This window comes from Pseudophryne corroboree, chromosome 2 (assembly GCF_028390025.1).
Source record: "Pseudophryne corroboree isolate aPseCor3 chromosome 2, aPseCor3.hap2, whole genome shotgun sequence".
Lineage (NCBI taxonomy): Eukaryota > Metazoa > Chordata > Amphibia > Anura > Myobatrachidae > Pseudophryne > Pseudophryne corroboree.
In genome coordinates, this window is record NC_086445.1 from 129,846,895 (window position 1) to 129,866,992 (window position 20,098).

At 48.4% G+C, this 20,098-nt stretch overlaps 2 pseudogenes; both read left to right on the plus strand.

Moving 5' to 3' along the window:
• Positions 1–4,729: 4,729 nt before the first annotated feature.
• On the plus strand, positions 4,730–4,849 carry LOC135051873 (5S ribosomal RNA; annotated as a pseudogene).
• Positions 4,850–5,014: 165 nt separating this feature from the next.
• LOC135051425 (5S ribosomal RNA) lies at positions 5,015–5,134 on the plus strand (annotated as a pseudogene).
• Positions 5,135–20,098: the final 14,964 nt, after the last annotated feature.

Here is a 20,098-nt window from a genome sequence, read left to right on the forward strand (position 1 = left end):
ATTATCTCCCCAGAAGGTTTCCAAATGGAGGGTTCCAAGGTACAGGCAGTCCTGGATTGGGTGCAGCCCACTAGTTTGAAGGCGCTTCAGCGTTTCCTGGGCTTTGCGAATTTTTATAGACGATTTATCGCTGGATTTTCGTCTATAGTGGCGCCCTTGGTGGCACTCACTAAGAAAGGGGCGGATGTTGCTCACTGGTCTTGTGAGGCTAAAGCGGCTTTTGCCCGTCTCAAAAGGGCATTTGTTTCGGCCAAGGTGCTGCGACACCCAGATCCAGAGCGTCCTTTTGTGGTGGAGGTGGATGCCTCTGAGATGGGTATTGGGGCAGTGCTTTCTCAGATGGGAGTGTCTGATAATCGCCTTCATCCCTGTGCTTACTTTTCCCGTAAATTTTCGCCTGCCGAGATGAATTATGACGTGGGTAACCGGGAATTGTTGGCTATTAAGGATGCACTCGAGGAGTGGAGACACTGGCTTGAGGGGGCTAAGTTTGTGGTCTCAATTCTCACTGACCATAAGAATCTGGCATATTTAGAGTCAGCGAAGCGTCTCAATGCCAGGCAGGCACGATGGGCTTTGTTTTTTGCTCGCTTTAATTTTTTGATAACATATCGCCCTGGGTCAAAAAACATCAAGGCTGATGCGCTCTCGCGGAGTTTTGCTCCAATCCAGGAGACCACCGAGGAGCCGTTGCCCATTGTTTCCCCATCATGTATTAAAGTGGGCATTACCCAGGACCTCTTATCATTAGTCCTTAGAGCACAGGAGCAGGCTCCTCCAGACCTTCCGGTAGGTCTTTTGTTTGTGCCTCCTAGGTTAAGACAGCGAGTGTTCCTGGAATTCCATGCCAAGAAGTCGGCAGGTCACCCGGGTATTGCCAGAACTCGGGAGTTGCTATCTAGGGCGGTGTGGTGGCCCTCGGTGGCTAAGGATGTGGATCAGTGGGTTCGGGCATGTGACATCTGTGCCCGAAATAAGACTCCTAGAGGGGTTCCTGTTGGCCCATTACATCCACTCTCTATCCCATCTAAGCCATGGACCCACATTTCAATGGATTTTGTGGTGGACTTGCCCAAATCCTCGGGGATGACAGCCATCTGGGTTGTCGTTGACAGGTTTTCGAAGATGGCGCACTTCGTTCCACTGGTTGGGCTGCCATCAGCCAGACGCCTGTCTGAATTATTTATGCTGCATGTTGTGCGTCTCCACGGGTTGCCACTTGATGTGGTCTCTGACCGCGGATCCCAGTTTGTGGCCAAATTCTGGAGGGCATTTTGTTCCGATCTCCAGATTTCTGTCAGCTTGTCGTCAGGCTACCATCCGCAGTCTAATGGGCAGACTGAAAGGGTGAACCAGTCCTTGGAGCAGTTCCTCAGGTGTTATGTCTCCAAGTGTCAGACTGACTGGGTTGCTCATCTGTCCATGGCGGAGTTTGCCTATAACAACGCGGCTCACTCTGCTACAGGGATCTCTCCCTTCCTTTGTGTGTATGGGCATCATCCTAAGGCCAATTCTTTTGACCCCCTGGACTCCACGCCTGGTGGTTCCTCTGTGGTTTCGGTCCTTAGAGGTATTTGGCGGAAAGTGAAGAAAGCCCTTGTGTCTGTGTCATTAGTGACCAAAAGGGTTTTTGATAAGCGGAAAAGACCCTGCAGCTTCAAATTAGGAGACTTCGTCTGGTTGTCTACCAAGAATTTGAAGTTGAGACAGCCATCTCATAAGTTAGGGCCCCGGTTCATCGGCCCTTATAAGATCACCAGGGTTATCAATCCGGTGGCATTTCAGTTAGATCTGCCCCGTTCTTTGGGTATCAATAAAACATTTCATTGTTCCCTTTTAAAACGGGCGATTAGTAATCCTTCTTCCAGTGGAAGACCTTCCCCTCTTCTGATACGTGGCCAGAGGGAGTTTGTTGTTGAAAGGATTCTTGACTCCAAGGGGGTTCGGGGTCGGCTGTCATTTTTGGTGCACTGGAAGGGGTATGGCTCGGAGGAGCGGTCGTGGGTGCGCAGTTGTGATCTTCATGCCCCCAGACTGATACGCTCTTTCTTCTCGCAGTTCCCCGATAAACCCGGTGGTAGGGGTTCTTTGACCCCTCGTCAGAGGGGGGGTACTGTTAGGGTCTCCTGCCCTGTGCTGCCACGTCGTCATGGCAACCGGGAGACAAGTGCTAGTGGAGTAACCTGAGCGCAGCTGATACTCCGGTTCGGGTCTTTTGCTGTGCAGTGGTTATAGGCTCTGTGCACGGCAGGGGATCCGGTGCTGGTTTTTGTGCTCACAGTCTGTGAGGTCTGAGTGGGGCGTGGACAGCACCTGCTTTATAAGGCCTCTTTTCAGGGTAAGCAGATGCTGCTGAATCTTTGTTGGTTAGTCAGTTCATGAAAGTTAGCCAGTACTGTGTAGCTTTGTATTTGTTTGTTGCTTACTGCAAATAGGCCTGGGGATTTGGTATTACACTCTGCCAATCCAGACCTAGCAGTAAGACTGGAGTCAGTCGTTTAGCTTGCTGGGGTTCTGTTACCACTCTGTGAACTTAGCAAGTTTGCGGCTGTATTCTAAGACTTGCCTGTCTAATCCTGTCTCACTGTGCTAGGTGTCAGGGGTCAGTTTAGTGGCAGTAAGCTAAAACCTGTGCACTGCAAGTGAGAAATAGGATTGTGGAGACTCTCCTTGTGTCTATCATTCCATCTCTGACCAAGGAGTTTACTGCCACACCCGTTGGTAACCCTTTAGGGTTTTGCTGTTGCCCTTAGCAACAGCATTTCGGGTTCTCTATGTATTAAAACACAACATCTTGCTTTTTCCATCTGTGCAGTTCTAATACAAAGGAGATACCCAGTTCCTTAGCCTCTGGGCTTCTCTGTTCACTTTGTGTGTATTTTGTTACCCTATTACCTTCTGTGTACGTTATGTCATATTCCCCAGTTTGTCTGTGAGTCCATTTGTTTTGCATAACAGTTCAAACACCAGTACATTCCTGCAGACACTGGAGTGCATAACAGTTCTGACACCAGTACTTTCCTGCAGGCACTGGTGTGCATAACAGCATTATTGTCTCGAGTCCATACACAAACATTCCTCATGCACTTGGCATTGAATCATGTAGACGGCTAATAACAGAAAGTGTTGTGTATTTTGGACCTCCATCAGAATATATGGTGTTACTGATCAACCTAATTTTGAACAAAAATTATTTTTTGTTTGAGAATTGTTTTTTCCTACAAAAACAGGGCACCGCTATAGGGTCCAACATGGCCCCAGCTTATGCCAACATCTTCATGTCAACATATGAACAAGAGCACATTACAGGTCACCCCCTTTTTGGCCGGTTCTTGACAGCATATGTCCGGTATATTGATGATTTGTTTTTCATCTGGCATGGGGGAGAGAAAACACTTCTGACTTTCATAGATCATCTGAATTCACTTTCTGGCACCATTAGATTCAGCCTTACGTTTAGCAAAACAGAAATCAACTTTTTGGACGTGTCCGTTCTTCTGTCCAATAATACACTGACTACCAAGATCCACTGTAAAGACTCTGATAGGAACACGCTTTTGCTTTCAACGAGTTTTCACCCGGCACCCCTCAAAAGAGGATTACCGTTCTCACAGCTCCTAAGGGTGATACGTATCACCTCTGACCCTTCAGCAATACCATCTGCTCTACAATCTATGAGTCAACGCTTCCTCGATCGTGGATATTCAAAGGAGGAGATTGACTTGGCACTCACAAAAATTGGCCAAATAAGGACAGGAACTCCTATCTAGTAAAGACGCTTCTCTTAACAAAGATAATGACAGGTTTAACTTTGTTAGCATGTACACCACTGCTTCTAGATTCATCCGCAATAAGATTCAGGAACATTGGCACCTCATTGGCATGGATCCAGGTCTGTCAAAAGCCATCCCGCAACCACCTCGATTCGCATATAAACGAGGACCCAATCTGAAAGATATGCTTGTCGTAACAGATTTTTCAAAGAGAAAAAAGAGTACACCCTCTCACTGGTTGACCATTAAAACAGGGGTTCACAAATGCACGGGGTGTCCAAACTGCCCATTCGTGCTACTTGGCAATCGGTTTATTAACCCTCAGGATAACAAGACCTACACTATTAAACAAAGACTTGACTGCAACAGTAAATTTGTAGTCTATGTGCTGAAATGTCCATGCAATTTGCTTTATGTTGGAAAGACCAGTAGGATGCTAAAGGAGCGCCTAAGCCAGCATCGTTCAACAATCAAAAAGAGCATTACCCAGGGTGGGACTTCAAGTGACTTTTCAAATTTACCTGTGGCAAGACATTTTATGGAGGCAAAACACACTATCAATCAACTCAAGTGTTGCATCTTGGATCAAATCCCACCACTACAAAGGGGTGGTGACCGCAACAAAATCTTACTACAAAGAGAACACCAATGGATTGATAGATTACAAACATTGGCCCCTAATGGGCTCAATGAGGAATTCCGCCTGGGATGCTTCCTCTGACTCTGTATAACATCGCACAGAGTCTAATTTTTTGGTTTACTTTTCTGAGACACCGCCGTGTGTCATGTTTATGTCTTGTCTTAATGGATATGTTTGATCACATGTCACCTGCTGAGGCTTGATTGTTTTAACTTTCCGAGCAACATATGTCTCTCACTCACAGTGCCTGTTGGGCTCTTGCAGTTTGCATATTGGACATGCTTAACAGCTCATTGCTTTTGCACACCGTGGAGATTGATACTATCATACCACACTGGATCCCATCCGATCCCGTCTGATCTTGGCAATTAAGCAGTGATGGGCCTAGCTAGTACCACATTTGGAGACAATGTGGGAATACTGGGTGTTGTATCGAAGGAGTCGGTGTGTGTTTCTCCTTTTCTCTTTGTATCTTAGTTGTTGGCACTATTAGTGGTGTCCTTTCTTGCACACCAATATACAGGACTATGATGTGATTTGGCTGTGAAACGAGGGATGATACTGACACAACGGGAGGTATATACATATGGGCACATCTGTTTGATACAATCATACCACACTGTAAACCATCCGATCCCATCTGATCTTGGCAATTAAGCAGTGTTGGGCCCAGTTAGTACCATGCTTGGAGACGGCATGAGAATACTGGGTATTGTACCAAGGGACAAGTTTGTCCTACAGGTGATGATTTGGCATCCCCGTTCTGTCCCTGACATCACATGGCGCTCGCATCTGCCTTTCACGTCACCCCTGTATGGTACCTGTTATCCATGATGTTATTTATCACATCAGTGCGATGTTGTGCTGCATTTAGCTATCAATATTCCCTGAGTGTTATGACACCCTTGCTGTGCACGATAGTACAGTTTGGTTCACTTGTGTTATATATTGTTTCATGGTTTGCACGTTTTTGGACTGTCAGGTCTCCATGCTGTCGGCGCACTGTGGGGTTGACTACCCTACATGTATGCCTCTGGCTGGGGACATAGACAGCAGCAACTTCACCTGTCTGCCGCTGCACACTAATACAGATCATCCTGCACTACATGAATGTCGCGCTGCCGGAGCGGATTGCTAAGGAGAGAGCCGGGTTTGTTTACCATAGCAACACAACCCACGTGCAGGAAGGAGCGAATCGGAAAGCAGCTATGACGCGCTGCCTCCAGGCTTCCGGTTCAAAATTTCTGGCGCCCTCTCTGCTATTTAAAGCAACTCCGGACAGAGTGACTGCTGCCCCTGATGAAGACCATTGAGCGTTGAAACGGCTGTCGGGCGAACTGTAGCAGTGGGGTATATCCAGATGGCTTATCAGGAATAAAACCCTTTTTTTCTTTCACCTACTAAACGTGAGTGCTGGTCTAATTCTTTTTTCAACTGTGGAAGAAGTGAGTGTTTGTATTAATTACCAGGACCCTGCACCAGCAATTTTTGTTATAGGACATAGAGTGCTGTCATTTTTTGCTATATTTTATTTATATATATATATATATATATATATATATATATATGTTATTGCTCTTAGTAATACCATACTGTGCAAATTTCCAATAAGTTGATCAATGGTGCGAAGGTGCTGGGAACTGGCGCTGCAGCCGGATTAAGGGGGAGCGGCGCCAGGTGGCTCGCGGGCCAACTGAAGGTATACAGGGGGTAAGGTGGAGGTTGCCCGCGGGCAAGCAGCTCCTCCTTTCAGCACCTGGCCGTTTTAGCCATCTAGTGGAATTCAACAAGGGTAATTGCTAGGGAAGGGGGCAGCAGGGGTATATAAAAGCTGGCTGGAGGGGAGGGAGCCCTCTTACCTTGCTGCCCCAGACAGGACACTTGGTTCCAACAATAATTCGGCATGGGCCATATGGGTTGCGTGCCAGGTGAGGGTGTTGTGCAGATGGTAGCTGGTCCCAAATGGTAGGGGCTGTGCTTGCGTACCTACAAGGTTGGGACAGGCACGCCCAGGTGGTTACAGCGTTGAGAGACCTTTTGTGTATACCACTCCCCTTTCCTTGCCCTGCGATTGTTTTGTTGTGATTGTGTTATGGAAATAAAGCTGTGACCGATTTTATTGCCCAATTTATGTGGCCTCTCCATTCTTAAGTGGTTTGCATTCCGCACCATTCGCTGTGTGTCATACACAGGGACATGCACAGAGTGCTCAACAGTGGCACAGGTTGCTGTAGGAAGCCTACCCGGGTTCCGGAATCTGGACTGTTCCAGCTTTCACCCAATCCCTGAAAATTGCATTGCATTTAAGTGATGTGCACCGGAAATTTTTCGGGTTTTGTGTTTTGGTTTTGGGTTCGGGTTCGGTTCCGCGGCCGTGTTTTGGGTTCGAACGCGTTTTGGCAAAACCTCACTGAATTTTTTTTGTCGGATTCGGGTGTGTTTTGGATTCGGGTGTTTTTTTCAAAAAACCCTAAAAAACAGCTTAAATCATAGAATTTGGGGGTCATTTTGATCCCAAAGTATTATTAACCTCAATAACCATAATTTACACTCATTTCCAGTCTATTCTGAAAACCTCACACCTCACAATATTATTTTTAGTCCTAAAATTTGCACCGAGGTCGCTGGATGGCTAAGCTAAGCGACCCTAGTGGCCGACACAAACACCTGGCCCATCTAGGAGTGGCACTGCAGTGTCACGCAGGATGGCCCTTCCAAAAAATACTCCCCAAACAGCACATGACGCAAAGAAAAAAAGAGGCGCAATGAGGTAGCTGTGTGAGTAAGCTAAGCGACCCTAGTGGCCGACACAAACACCTGGCCCATCTAGGAGTGGCACTGCAGTGTCAGGCAGGATGGCCCTTCCAAAAAATACTCCCCAAACAGCACATGACGCAAAGAAAAAAAGAGGCGCAATGAGGTAGCTGTGTGAGTAAGCTAAGCGACCCTAGTGGCCGACACAAACACCTGGCCCATCTAGGAGTGGCACTGCAGTGTCAGGCAGGATGGCCCTTCCAAAAAATACTCCCCAAACAGCACATGACGCAAAGAAAAAAAGAGGCGCAATGAGGTAGCTGTGTGAGTAAGCTAAGCGACCCTAGTGGCCGACACAAACACCTGGCCCATCTAGGAGTGGCACTGCAGTGTCAGGCAGGATGGCCCTTCCAAAAAATACTCCCCAAACAGCACATGACGCAAAAGAAAAAAAGAGGCGCAATGAGGTAGCTGTGTGAGTAAGCTAAGCGACCCTAGTGGCCGACACAAACACCTGGCCCATCTAGGAGTGGCACTGCAGTGTCACGCAGGATGGCCCTTCCAAAAAATACTCCCCAAACAGCACATGACGCAAAGAAAAAAAGAGGCGCAATGAGGTAGCTGTGTGAGTCAGCTAAGCGACCCTAGTGGCCGACACAAACACCTGGCCCATCTAGGAGTGGCACTGCAGTGTCAGGCAGCTTGACCCTTCCAAAAAATACTCCCCAAACAGCACATGACGCAAAGAAAAAAAGAGGCGCAATGAGGTAGCTGTGTGAGTAAGCTAAGCGACCCTAGTGGCCGACACAAATACCTGGCCCATCTAGGAGTGGCACTGCAGTGTCAGGCAGGATAGCCCTTCCAAAAAATACTCCCCAAACAGCACATGACGCAAAGAAGAAAAAAAAGAGGCGCAATGAGGTAGCTGTGTGAGTAAGCTAAGCGACCCTAGTGGCCGACACAAACACCTGGCCCATCTAGGAGTGGCACTGCAGTGTCACGCAGGATGGCCCTTCCAAAAAATACTCCCCAAACAGCACATGACGCAAAGAAAAAAAGAAAGAAAAAAGAGGTGCAAGATGGAATTGTCCTTGGGCCCTCCCACCCACCCTTATGTTGTATAAACAGGACATGCACACTTTAACCAACCCATCATTTCAGCGACAGGGTCTGCCACACGACTGTGACTGAAATGACTGGTTGGTTTGGGCCCCCACCAAAAAAGAAGCAATCAATCTCTCCTTGCACAAACTGGCTCTACAGAGGCAAGATGTCCACCTCATCATCATCGTCCGATTCATCACCCCTTTCACTGTGTACATCCCCCTCCTCACAGATTATTAATTCGTCCCCACTGGAATCCACCATCTCAGATCCCCGTGTACTTTCTGGAGGCAATTGCTGCTGGTGAATGTCTCCATGGAGTAATTGATTATAATTCATTTTAATGAACATCATCTTCTCCACATTTTCTGGAAGTAACCTCGTACGCCAATTGCTGACAAGGTGAGCGGCGGCACTAAACACTCTTTCGGAGTACACACTGGAGGGAGGGCAACTTAGGTAGAATAAAGCCAGTTTGTGCAAGGGCCTCCAAATTGCCTCTTTTCCCTGCCAGTATACGTACGGACTGTCTGACGTGCCTACTTGGATGCGGTCACTCATATAATCCTCCACCATTCTTTCAATGGTGAGAGAATCATATGCAGTGACAGTAGACGACATGTCAGTAATCGTTGGCAGGTCCTTCAGTCCGGACCAGATGTCAGCATCAGCAGTCGCTCCAGACTGCCCTGCATCACCGCCAGCGGGTGGGCTCGGAATTCTGAGCCTTTTCCTCGCACCCCCAGTTGCGGGAGAATGTGAAGGAGGAGATGTTGACAGGTCGCGTTCCGCTTGACTTGACAATTTTCTCACCAGCAGGTCTTTCAACCCCAGCAGACTTGTGTCTGCCGGAAAGAGAGATCCAAGGTAGGCTTTAAATCTAGGATCGAGCACGGTGGCCAAAATGTAGTGCTCTGATTTCAACAGATTGACCACACGTGAATCCTGGTTAAGCGAATGAAGGGCTCCATCCACAAGTCCCACATGCCTAGCGGAATCGCTCTGTTTTAGCTCCTCCTTCAATGCCTCCAGCTTCTTCTGCAAAAGCCTGATGAGGGGAATGACCTGACTCAGGCTGGCAGTGTCTGAACTGACTTCACGTGTGGCAAGTTCAAAGGGCAGCAGAACCTTGCACAACGTTGAAATCATTCTCCACTGCGCTTGAGACAGGTGCATTCCACCTCCTTTGCCTATATCGTGGGCAGATGTATAGGCTTGAATGGCCTTTTGCTGCTCCTCCATCCTCTGAAGCATATAGAGGGTTGAATTCCACCTCGTTACCACCTCTTGCTTCAGATGATGGCAGGGCAGGTTCAGGTTTTTTTGGTCGTGCTCCAGTCTTCTGTACGCGGTGCCTGCACGCCGAAAGTGGCCCGCAATTCTTCTGGCCACCGACAGCATCTCTTGCACGCCCCTGTCGTTTTTTAAATAATTCTGCACCACCAAATTCAAGGTATGTGCAAAACATGGGACGTGCTGGAATTTGCCCAGATGTAATGCACGCACAATATTGCTGGCGTTGTCCGATGCCACAAATCCCCAGGAGAGTCCAATTGGGGTAAGCCATTCTGCGATGATCTTCCTCAGTTGCCGTAAGAGGTTTTCAGCTGTGTGCGTATTCTGGAAAGCGGTGATACAAAGCGTAGCCTGCCTAGGAACGAGTTGGCGTTTGCGAGATGCTGCTACTGGTGCCGCCGCTGCTGTTCTTGCAGCAGGAGGCAATACATCTACCCAGTGGGCTGTCACAGACATGTAGTCCTGAGTCTGCCCTGCTCCACTTGTCCACATGTCCGTGGTTAAGTGGACATTGGGTACAACTGCATTTTTTAGGACACTGCTGAGTCTTTTTCTGACGTCCGTGTACATTCTCGGTATCACCTGCCTAGAGAAGTGGAACCTAGATGGTATTTGGTAACGGGGGCACACTACCTCAAGAAATTGTCTAGTTCCCTGTGAACTAACGGCGGATACCGGACGCACGTCTAACACCAACATAGTTGTCAAGGCCTCAGTTATCCGCTTTGCAGCAGGATGACTGCTGTGATATTTCATCTTCCTCGCAAAGGACTGTTGGACAGTCAATTGCTTACTGGAAGTAGTACAAGTGGTCTTCCGACTTCCCCTCTGGGATGACGATCGACTCCCAGCAGCAACAACAGCAGCGCCAGCAGCAGTAGGCATTACACTCAAGGATGCATCGGAGGAATCCCAGGCAGGAGAAGACTCGTCAGACTTGCCAGTGACATGGCCTGCAGGACTATTGGCTTTCCTGGGTAAGGAGGAAATTGACACTGAGGGAGTTGGTGGTGTGGTTTGCGCGAGCTTGGTTACAAGAGGAAGGGATTTACTGGTCAGTGGACTGCTTCCGCTGTCGCCCAAAGTTTTTGAACTTGTCACTGACTTATTGTGAATGCGCTGCAGGTGACGTATAAGGGAGGATGTTCCGAGGTGGTTAACGTCCTTACCCCTACTTATTACAGCTTGACAAAGGCAACACACGGCTTGACACCTGTTGTCCGCATTTCTGTTGAAATACTTCCAAACTGAAGAGCTGATTTTTTTGGTATTTTCACCAGGCATGTCAATGGCCATATTCCTCCCACGGACAACAGGTGTCTCCCCGGGTGCCTGACTTAAACAAACCACCTCACCATCAGAATCCTCCTTGTCAATTTCCTCCCCAGCCCAAGCAACACCCATATCCTCATCCTGGTGTACTTCAACACTGACATCTTCAATTTGACTATCAGGAACTGGACTGCGGGTGCTCCTTCCAGGACTTGCAGGGGGCGTGCAAATGGTGGAAGGCGCAAGCTCTTCCCGTCCAGTGTTGGGAAGGTCAGGCATCGCAACCGACACAATTGGACTCTCCTTTGGGATTTGTGATTTCGAAGAACGCACAGTTCTTTGCTTTGCTTTTGCCGCAAGTCTTTTCTTTTTTCTAGCGAGAGGATGAGTGCTTCCATCCTCATGTGAAGCTGAACCACTAGCCATGAACATAGGCCAGGGCCTCAGCCGTTCCTTGCCACTCCGTGTCGTAAATGGCATATTGGCAAGTTTACGCTTCTCCTCAGACGCTTTTAATTTTGATTTTTGGGTCATTTTTTTACTGATCTTTTGTGTTTTGGATTTTACATGCTCTGTACTATGACATTGGGCATCGGCCTTGGCAGACGACGTTGATGGCATTTCATCGTCTCGGCCATGACTAGTGGCAGCAGCTTCAGCACGAGGTGGAAGTGGATCGTGATCTTTCCCTATTTTTTTAACCTCCACATTTTTGTTCTCCATATTTTGCGCACAAATAAAAGCCACCACAGGTATACAATGTAGATGGATGGATAGTATACTATTATTACTTATACTTATGGACGACGAGTGATGACACAGAGGTAGGTACAGCCGTGGCCTACCGTACTGCTGCTTAGTGCTTATATATATAATATACTGTATAACGGACCTGGTGGACACTGTCAGCAGACTGCTAAACAAACTATCATGAAGAAAGAAAAAATAAAACACCACAGGTATACAATGTAGATGGATGGATAGTATAGTATTACTTATACTTATGGACGACGAGTGCACTGACGACACAGAGGTAGGTACAGCCGTGGCCTACCGTACTGATGCTTAGTGCTTATATATATATAATATACTGTATAACGGACCTGGTGGACACTGTCAGCAGACTGCTAAACAAACTAGCATGAAGAAAGAAAAAAAAAACACCACAGGTATACAATGTAGATGGATGGATAGTATAGTATTACTTATTCTTATGGACGACGAGTGATGACACAGAGGTAGGTACAGCCGTGGCCTACCGTACTGCTGCTTAGTGCTTATATATATATAATATACTGTATAACGGACCTGGTGGACACTGTCAGCAGACTGCTAAACAAACTAGCATGAAGAAAGAAAAAAAAAACACCACAGGTATACAATGTAGATGGATGGATAGTATAGTATTACTTATACTTATGGACGACGAGTGACGACACAGAGGTAGGTACAGCCGTGGCCTACCGTACTGCTGCTTAGTGCTTATATATATAATATACTGTATAACGGACCTGGTGGACACTGTCAGCAGACTGCTAAACAAACTAGTATGAAGAAAGAAAAAAAAAACACCACAGGTATACAATGTAGATGGATGGATAGTATAGTATTACTTATACTTATGGACGACGAGTGCACTGATGACACAGAGGTAGGTACAGCCGTGGCCTACCGTACTGATGCTTAGTGCATATATATATAATATACTGTGTAACGGACCTGGTGGACACTGTCAGCAGACTGCTAAACAAACTAGCATGAAGAAAGAAAAAAAAAACACCACAGGTATACAATGTAGATGGATGGATAGTATAGTATTACTTATACTTATGGACGACGAGTGATGACACAGAGGTAGGTACAGCCGTGGCCTACCGTACTGCTGCTTAGTGCTTATATATATAATATACTGTATAACGGACCTGGTGGACACTGTCAGCAGACTGCTAAACAAACTAGTATGAAGAAAGAAAAAAAAAACACCACAGGTATACAATGTAGATGGATGGATAGTATAGTATTACTTATACTTATGGACGATGAGTGCACTGACGACACAGAGGTAGGTACAGCCGTGGCCTACCGTACTGCTGCTTAGTGCTTATATATATAATATACTGTATAACGGACCTGGTGGACACTGTCAGCAGACTGCTAAACAAACTAGTATGAAGAAAGAAAAAAAAAACACCACAGGTATACAATGTAGATGGATGGATAGTATAGTATAGTATTACTTATACTTATGGACGACGAGTGCACTAACGACACAGAGGTAGGTACAGCCGTGGCCTACCGTACTGCTGCTTAGTGCTTATATATATAATATACTGTATAACGGACCTGGTGGACACTGTCAGCAGACTGCTAAACAAACTAGCATGAAGAAAGAAAAAAAAAAATACCACAGTGTTTTTCAGGCAGACAAACGTATTCTGGACTGGTGGTCACTGTCAGCAAAACTGTGCACTGTACTCCTGGTATAACTGCTCCCCAGTCCCCACAATTAGGCAGTGTGAGCAGTGCACTCAGCACAGATATATGCAGCAGTGCAGCACACTGAGTGAGCACAGATATGGTGGAGCGTTTTTTTTCAGGCAGAGAAACAACGGATTAAACTCACTGGTGGTATAATCAAAACCCTGCACTGTACTCCCTAACAGCTGCTCCCCGTCCCCAATCCTCCCCACAATTAAAACTAAGTCACTTAGTCTTTTCTAATATAACGGAGAGGACGCCAGCCACGTCCTCTCCCTATCAATCTCAATGCACGTGTGAAAATGGCGGCGACGCGCGGATCCTTATATAGAATCCGAGTCTCGCGAGAATCCGACAGCGGGATGATGACGTTCGGGCGCGCTCGGGTTAACCGAGCAAGGCGGGAGGATCCGAGTCGCTCGGACCCGTGTAAAAAAAAGGTGAAGTTCGGGCGGGTTCGGATTCCGAGGAACCGAACCCGCTCATCACTAATTTATAATAAGTTATTCTTAAAGGCCTTTAAGAGCTCAGCATTTCGGGTGCTTCAGCACACCTGGGGCCAAATATAAATAGCCTGTGATTTGTTGGAAACAGCGAAATTCATTCCAGCGAGATAGTCATTAGATTTAAATCGGCAATTCGATTTTTGGCAAAACCAGGTAGTTTAAACTAATTGCTGCTTTAAGGGGCCCATTTATCAATAATCGCATATACAATGCGATCTGGGCCTGATATTAGTGCCCAAGTATGCGATTATTGTTATACCGCCCAGATGTATCAAAGAGCACATGCAGGGACAGAGGCTCCGAAAGGAGCCCATTCTTACACTGTGCTCTGAGTGAAGACACTGCATCAGCGGTCTCTTCACTACTGCGTCGGGACTCCTGCACATGCATGGTCTGCTGAGGTATAGTCCATAGGCCACAGCAGCATAATGATATTTTCAGATGGTGGTAGCTGTGGGGGCGAAAGTCTGGAATGTGAATAAATCTGACAGCATCACATCGCCGAAGAAACCTATGGAGGCAGTGTTGGGGTTACGTGGCTGGCCTGGCGCACAGGATTCCGGTTGTCAGCAGGGTTGGACTGGCCCACAGGGGTACAGGGGAAACCACCGGTGGGCCCTACTGCCTGGGGGCCCACACCCTCCTCTAGGGATCAGGTTCCAGATTGTGCTGTTACTAATCTAATACATTATCTTGCATACACTACAGTATTTACTGTATATATTTATCTAGGGGACCAACACTTGCAAAATGGTTAGGTTAACCAATGTGGTGGCTGGGCACACCTCCTCTAGAGACTGGCCACACCCCTAAACATGGGCCCCTACCACTGCATTCCCCCGGTGGGCCCTACATGCCCCAGTCCGACACTGGTTGTCAGCATACCGTCGCCGGGATCCTGGCAGCAGAATGCCGGCGAGTGGGGTGGGGGCGAGCTCAACAAAGCCCCTTGCGGGCTCGCTGGGCTAGCCATGCAGCGGTTTTGGTGGCACAGTGCGCTCGCCACTGGTTATATTGCCATTCTATGGGTGTCGTGGGAATAGCCCCTGTTAGCCGGTATTGTGGCTGGCTGCATTGTCAGTCTTTGGGATCCTGGTGTCAGTATGCTGACCGTGTGCCGGCCACATAACCGCATCCCCTGTAACAGATATAGGAGAAATCCCTTCTTACATTTGGGTAATACTTAATATTTGCAGGTATCCCCTGAAAACAGGTGTTTTTGAAACATATGTTGAAAATATTTCATGATAATTAGGCCCCTGAAATTAATAACTATCCTGCCTTAATCGCAACGGCTGTTTCAAATTGCAGACGATTGCATGTGACCCCCAGTATGTTTAGCAATTTGAAAACTTAGGGGTCTGGGGGCGGGATGTACTACTCTTGTCCACGACGCTAAATGCCCTCTTACCGCTCCGGGCACTTCTCCATGCTTACCTCCTTCCCCAGCCGCCCGGTGCTGCCTTTCTGTTCCAATATTTTCTCTGCGAATCACTGCCGGTATGAACTAACAGTAGCCCCACCGCTCCTCCGTTGCAGCCACTCCGGGCTCAGCACATACGGAGCCAGAGAAGGACCAATAGGCGGACAATGTGGTCAGGTAACGTGACGGAAAGGACACGTGATGCGGAAACTGAGGAGAAAGGTAGCACCGGGTGGCTTGGGATGGAGGTAAGCATGCAGAAGTGGGTATTTAGTGCCGCGAACAAGCTTAGTACATCCCACCCTATGTACGAAGCCTTGGAGAGAGATAAAGTGGAAAGAGATAAAGTACCAGCCAACCAGCTTCTAACTGTCATTTTTCAAATGCAGATGTATTACGCCTGGAGAAGTGATAAAGCAGTGATAATTGCAAGCTGATAACGCACCATCCAATCAGCTCCAATATGTAAATCGACAGGACTTAGGAGCTGATTGGCTGGTGCGTTATCACCTTGCACTTATCACAGCTTTATCACTTCTCCAGGCTTAATACATTTGCCCCACAACAGCCCGTAACATGCAGTTAGGAGCTGATTGGTTATTACTTTATCTCTCTCCACCTTATCTCTCTCTCCAAGGCTTAGTACAAAGACCCCTTTGTTCCTATGATTACACCTATGAGTATACCTCCCAACTTTTGCTCCACCGAAGAAGGGACAGTAACGCGCACCTCCGGCGCACGTCCGGATATGGGGGTGTGGCCTCAAGGTGAGAGGGCGTGGTCTCGCCATAAGGCGATCACAAACCACGCCCCCAGTTTTTTGTCAGTGTGGGGGCATGGACAGCGCTCAGTGAGCTACTGGCCATGCCCACTGTCCCTCTTTGTCGGGGAATAGACGCTGTGTGCAAGAGCACACCATCTATTCACCGCTGCTCTAATCAGATCATCGAGTAACAGGGGGGGGGGGATCTCCCAAATGCACCCCCATATGCGAGACACTGCGGGCGGGACAGACCGTGAAAAACGGGACTGTCCCGCCAAAATCAGGACAGTTGGGAGGTATGCTATGAGTACTAAAGTGTGTAGAAAACAAATGCTGCATTCTGTTGAATCCATTAAGGCATGCTTTTCCATACAGCAGAATGGAACACTGCTGTGTTCACATATACATTTAACAAAAAAACCATACCATTCAGATGTATATTGTAGGATATATTAAATGCACTGGAGTGGAGAATGCCAGTGAGAAATTGTAATAGCACAAAAATAGTGTGTAAAGCGGAAGCACTGGGGGTAATTCCAAGTTGATCGCAGCAGGATTTTTGATAGCAATTGGGCAAAACCATGGGGGTCATTCCGAGTTGTTCGCTCGCAAGCTGCTTTTAGCAGCTTTGCACACGCTAAGCCGCCGCCTACTGGGAGTGAATCTTAGCTTCTTAAAATTGCGAACGAAAGATTCGCAATATTGCTATAAGACATCTCTGTGCAGTTTCTGAGTAACTCGAAACTTACTCGGCATCTGCGATCAGTTCAGTGCTTGACGTTCCTGGTTTGACGTCACAAACACACCCAGCGTTCGCCCAGACACTCCTCCGTTTCTCCAGCCACTTCCGCGTTTTTCCCAGAAACGGTAGCGTTTTTTCGCACACACCCATAAAACGGCCAGTTTCCGCCCAGAAACACCCACTTCCTGTCAATCACACTCCGATCACCAGAACGAAGAAAAAACCGTGAGTAAAAAACCTAACTGCATAGCAAATTTACTTTACACTGCGGACATTGCGTATGTGCACTAAGCGGAAAATCGCTGCGATGCGAAAAAATTTACCGAGCGAACAACTCGGAATGACCCCCCATGTGCACTGCAGGGAAGGCAGATTTAACATGTGCAGAGAGAGTTAGATTTGGGTGTGGTGTGTTCAATCTGCAATCTAAATTGCAGTGTATAAATAAAGCAGCCAGTATTTACCCTGCACAGAAATAAATAACCCACCCAAATCTAACTCTTTCTGCACATGTTATATCTGCTATCAAAAATCCTGCTGCGATCAACTTGGAATTACCCCCACTGTCCTGTCCTGGTTCTCATCCTACTTTTCAAAATGCTCTTTTACAGTATGTGCCGAATTCAAATGCCTATGGTGCTTACTACAGGCTTGTAACTCTGGATCAAGTGCCCAGTGTTATTCAATTACAGCCCATGGTAAGTTTGTGGTTGCACTTAACCCAGCTTTCTGTTTACACCCTCTTGAGCTGGGAATGGAAAGCTGTTTCAAGTAGGGCTTTCGAGGGTTTACCAGGGCTGCCCAAGGACGGTAAAACCATACTATGGGCTCTTAAGCCCTCATTCAGTATGGATCACTCCTGCGATCCTCAGCAAAGTTTCCCGATAATGAGGAAGCTGCACATGTACAGAATGGGTCCTACAAACGCATTGCAGTATTGTGAATGCCTCCGCCTGATTGGCAGACAGAGGCATTCAGGGGGGGAGGAGTGGGGGCAGCCAGCGTTTCCAGAAAAGGGGCCTCCATTTTCAATGAGTGGCAAGGCCAAGGACGGTGTCTCGAGACACAGTTTCCTTGGCCTCGAAAGTCACCCTGTGATAGCCAGCATGAGTAAGCTGAGGCACACTTAGCTTGCCGTCACAAATGAACAGACTGCGACTCCGGTTGCAGTGCTGCGATTGCAAATACAGCCAGTGGTGAGTTTCTCATTAGGCACGAGAGGCACATGCCTAGTGGCGGCACATGTTTGGAGGAGGCACTTGGATGATTTTGTTTGTAATGTCAGCGAAAAAAGTACTAGTAACTAAAAAATATTTCCACTGTACTGTACTATGGGGGTCATTCCGAGTTGATCGTAGCTGTGCTAAATTTAGCACAGCTACGATCAGGCACTCAGAAATGCGGGGGGACGCCCAGCACAGGGCTAGTCCGCCCCGCATATCAGTGCCCCCGCCCCCCCACCTGCAGAAGTGCAAAAGTGCTTTTGCATTTGAGGAGTAATTCCCGGCCAGCGCAGCTCCTGCGGCTGGCCGGGAGAACCTCTTCGCTGCCCCGGTTGCAGCGGCTGCATGTGACGTCACGCAGCCGCTGCGGCCCGCCCCCCCAACGGTCTGGCCATGCCTAGCGACCGCCTCTGCCTGTCAATCAGGCAGAGGCGATCACTAGGGAACAACGGCCTTCGGCCACTCAGCATGCGCCGGCACACTGCGCATATCCGACCTTATCGCTGCGCTGCGATAAACTGCAGCGAGCGCTCGGGTCGGAATGACCCCTATATGCCATTTTGAATGGAGTGTAAACAGTTAGGAAAGGCACATACTGCACCTGTAAGATGTCCTACTTGGGTGTACTATGAGTGGCCAGCTGTTGGGATCCCGACAGCCGGTCAATGCTGGCAGCGGGGCGAGCGCAAAATAGCCCCTTGCGGGCTCGCTGCACTCGCCACACTGTGGCCACGGTAGCGCGCCATGCTATTTATTCTCCCTCCAGGGGTGTCGTGGGCACCCCAAGAGGGAGAATAGTTGTCGGGATCCCGGTGCCGGTATGCTGAGCGCCGGGATCCCGACAGCCGGTATATCGAGTGCCTCCCGTCCTACTTAGTAAATATGTTTCTGCAGCGGGGTACACTGGTATTCCACAGGGAATAACATCAGGGTGTAGAGTAGGATCTTGATCCGAGGCACCAACAGGCTAAAAGCTTTGACTGTTCCCAAGTTGCTCAGCGCCGCCTCCTCTATAACCCCGCTGTTTTAAAGAAGATAGAAAACCTCAAGGGCTGCAGCAGAGGCACTCTAGTACTAGATATCATTCTGATATCTCCTGCTGCAGCTCCATCACCTCCCACAGCGGCGCTGTATACTCCCGCTTCCCTGGTAGCCGGGTACTTACAGCGGAGGCTCCGGTTCTTCACCCAGGGCACACATACTAACTGAAGTCCTCCGGGATCGCGTGGCTGCACTAAGGGAGGAGGTAAGAGGGTCCCCCAGGCAGGGCCCGCTGGAAATCGCGATCCGCCGTGGCTATTAGGAGGCGGGCCGCGCGCACTGGCGTGGACACTGTGGCGGTACAGGGACCCCACTAGACCACCAGGGCAAGGGCACAGGTCGGATTAGGCTATAATCTATTTTATTAAGGCCCGCAGCACCTGGTGGTGAAGTCCAGCAAGGGGATAAGGCTCTGGCCTGTAGCCCCTCCCCCAGCTCCTGGGCGCCATTTAGAGTAAATGTTCCCGCCCTGGAGCTGCATCTCTCTCTGTCTCCCTCAGTCCCTGTCAGCGTTTGGGTGCCAATACACACAGCTGCGCTGATTCTGGGACTGCCGGGTGATGCCTCCTCTGTAAAGCCGCCTGCATCATCAGCGCTGTGCATTTACAGGTCACTTAAGTATTCTACATGTCGTTTAGACAGTGTTAGTTAAGAACAAGTGCATACTTCAGGGTTATTTAGTACAAGTACCATGTGATATTCATCCAGTTTTTACTGTGCATTGATATATCTGTTTATATACATAGCTGTACTCAGTAATAGTATTGCTAGTCCAGTGCAGTTTTATTGTTTGTCATAATTCCTGCATTGTACATGTGATTGTGTGCAGTAGAGGATCTTGCCACAAGCAAGCAGGACTTTTGTCTGGGGCTCCGCCTTCCGGAGGGCGCCGGGGCCATCCGGAGGGCGCCGCACCATGGCAAGATCCGCTACTGTGCCCCCCGCTGCCGCTGTGTTCCCCGCTGTGAAGGGAACTAGACGCTATCCGTCTAGTTTCCCTTCGTGGAGAGGACCTTTGCAGTGCGGTGCGCGATGACGTCATCACGCACCGCACAGCATTGTGGGACTGGCACAGACACTAGG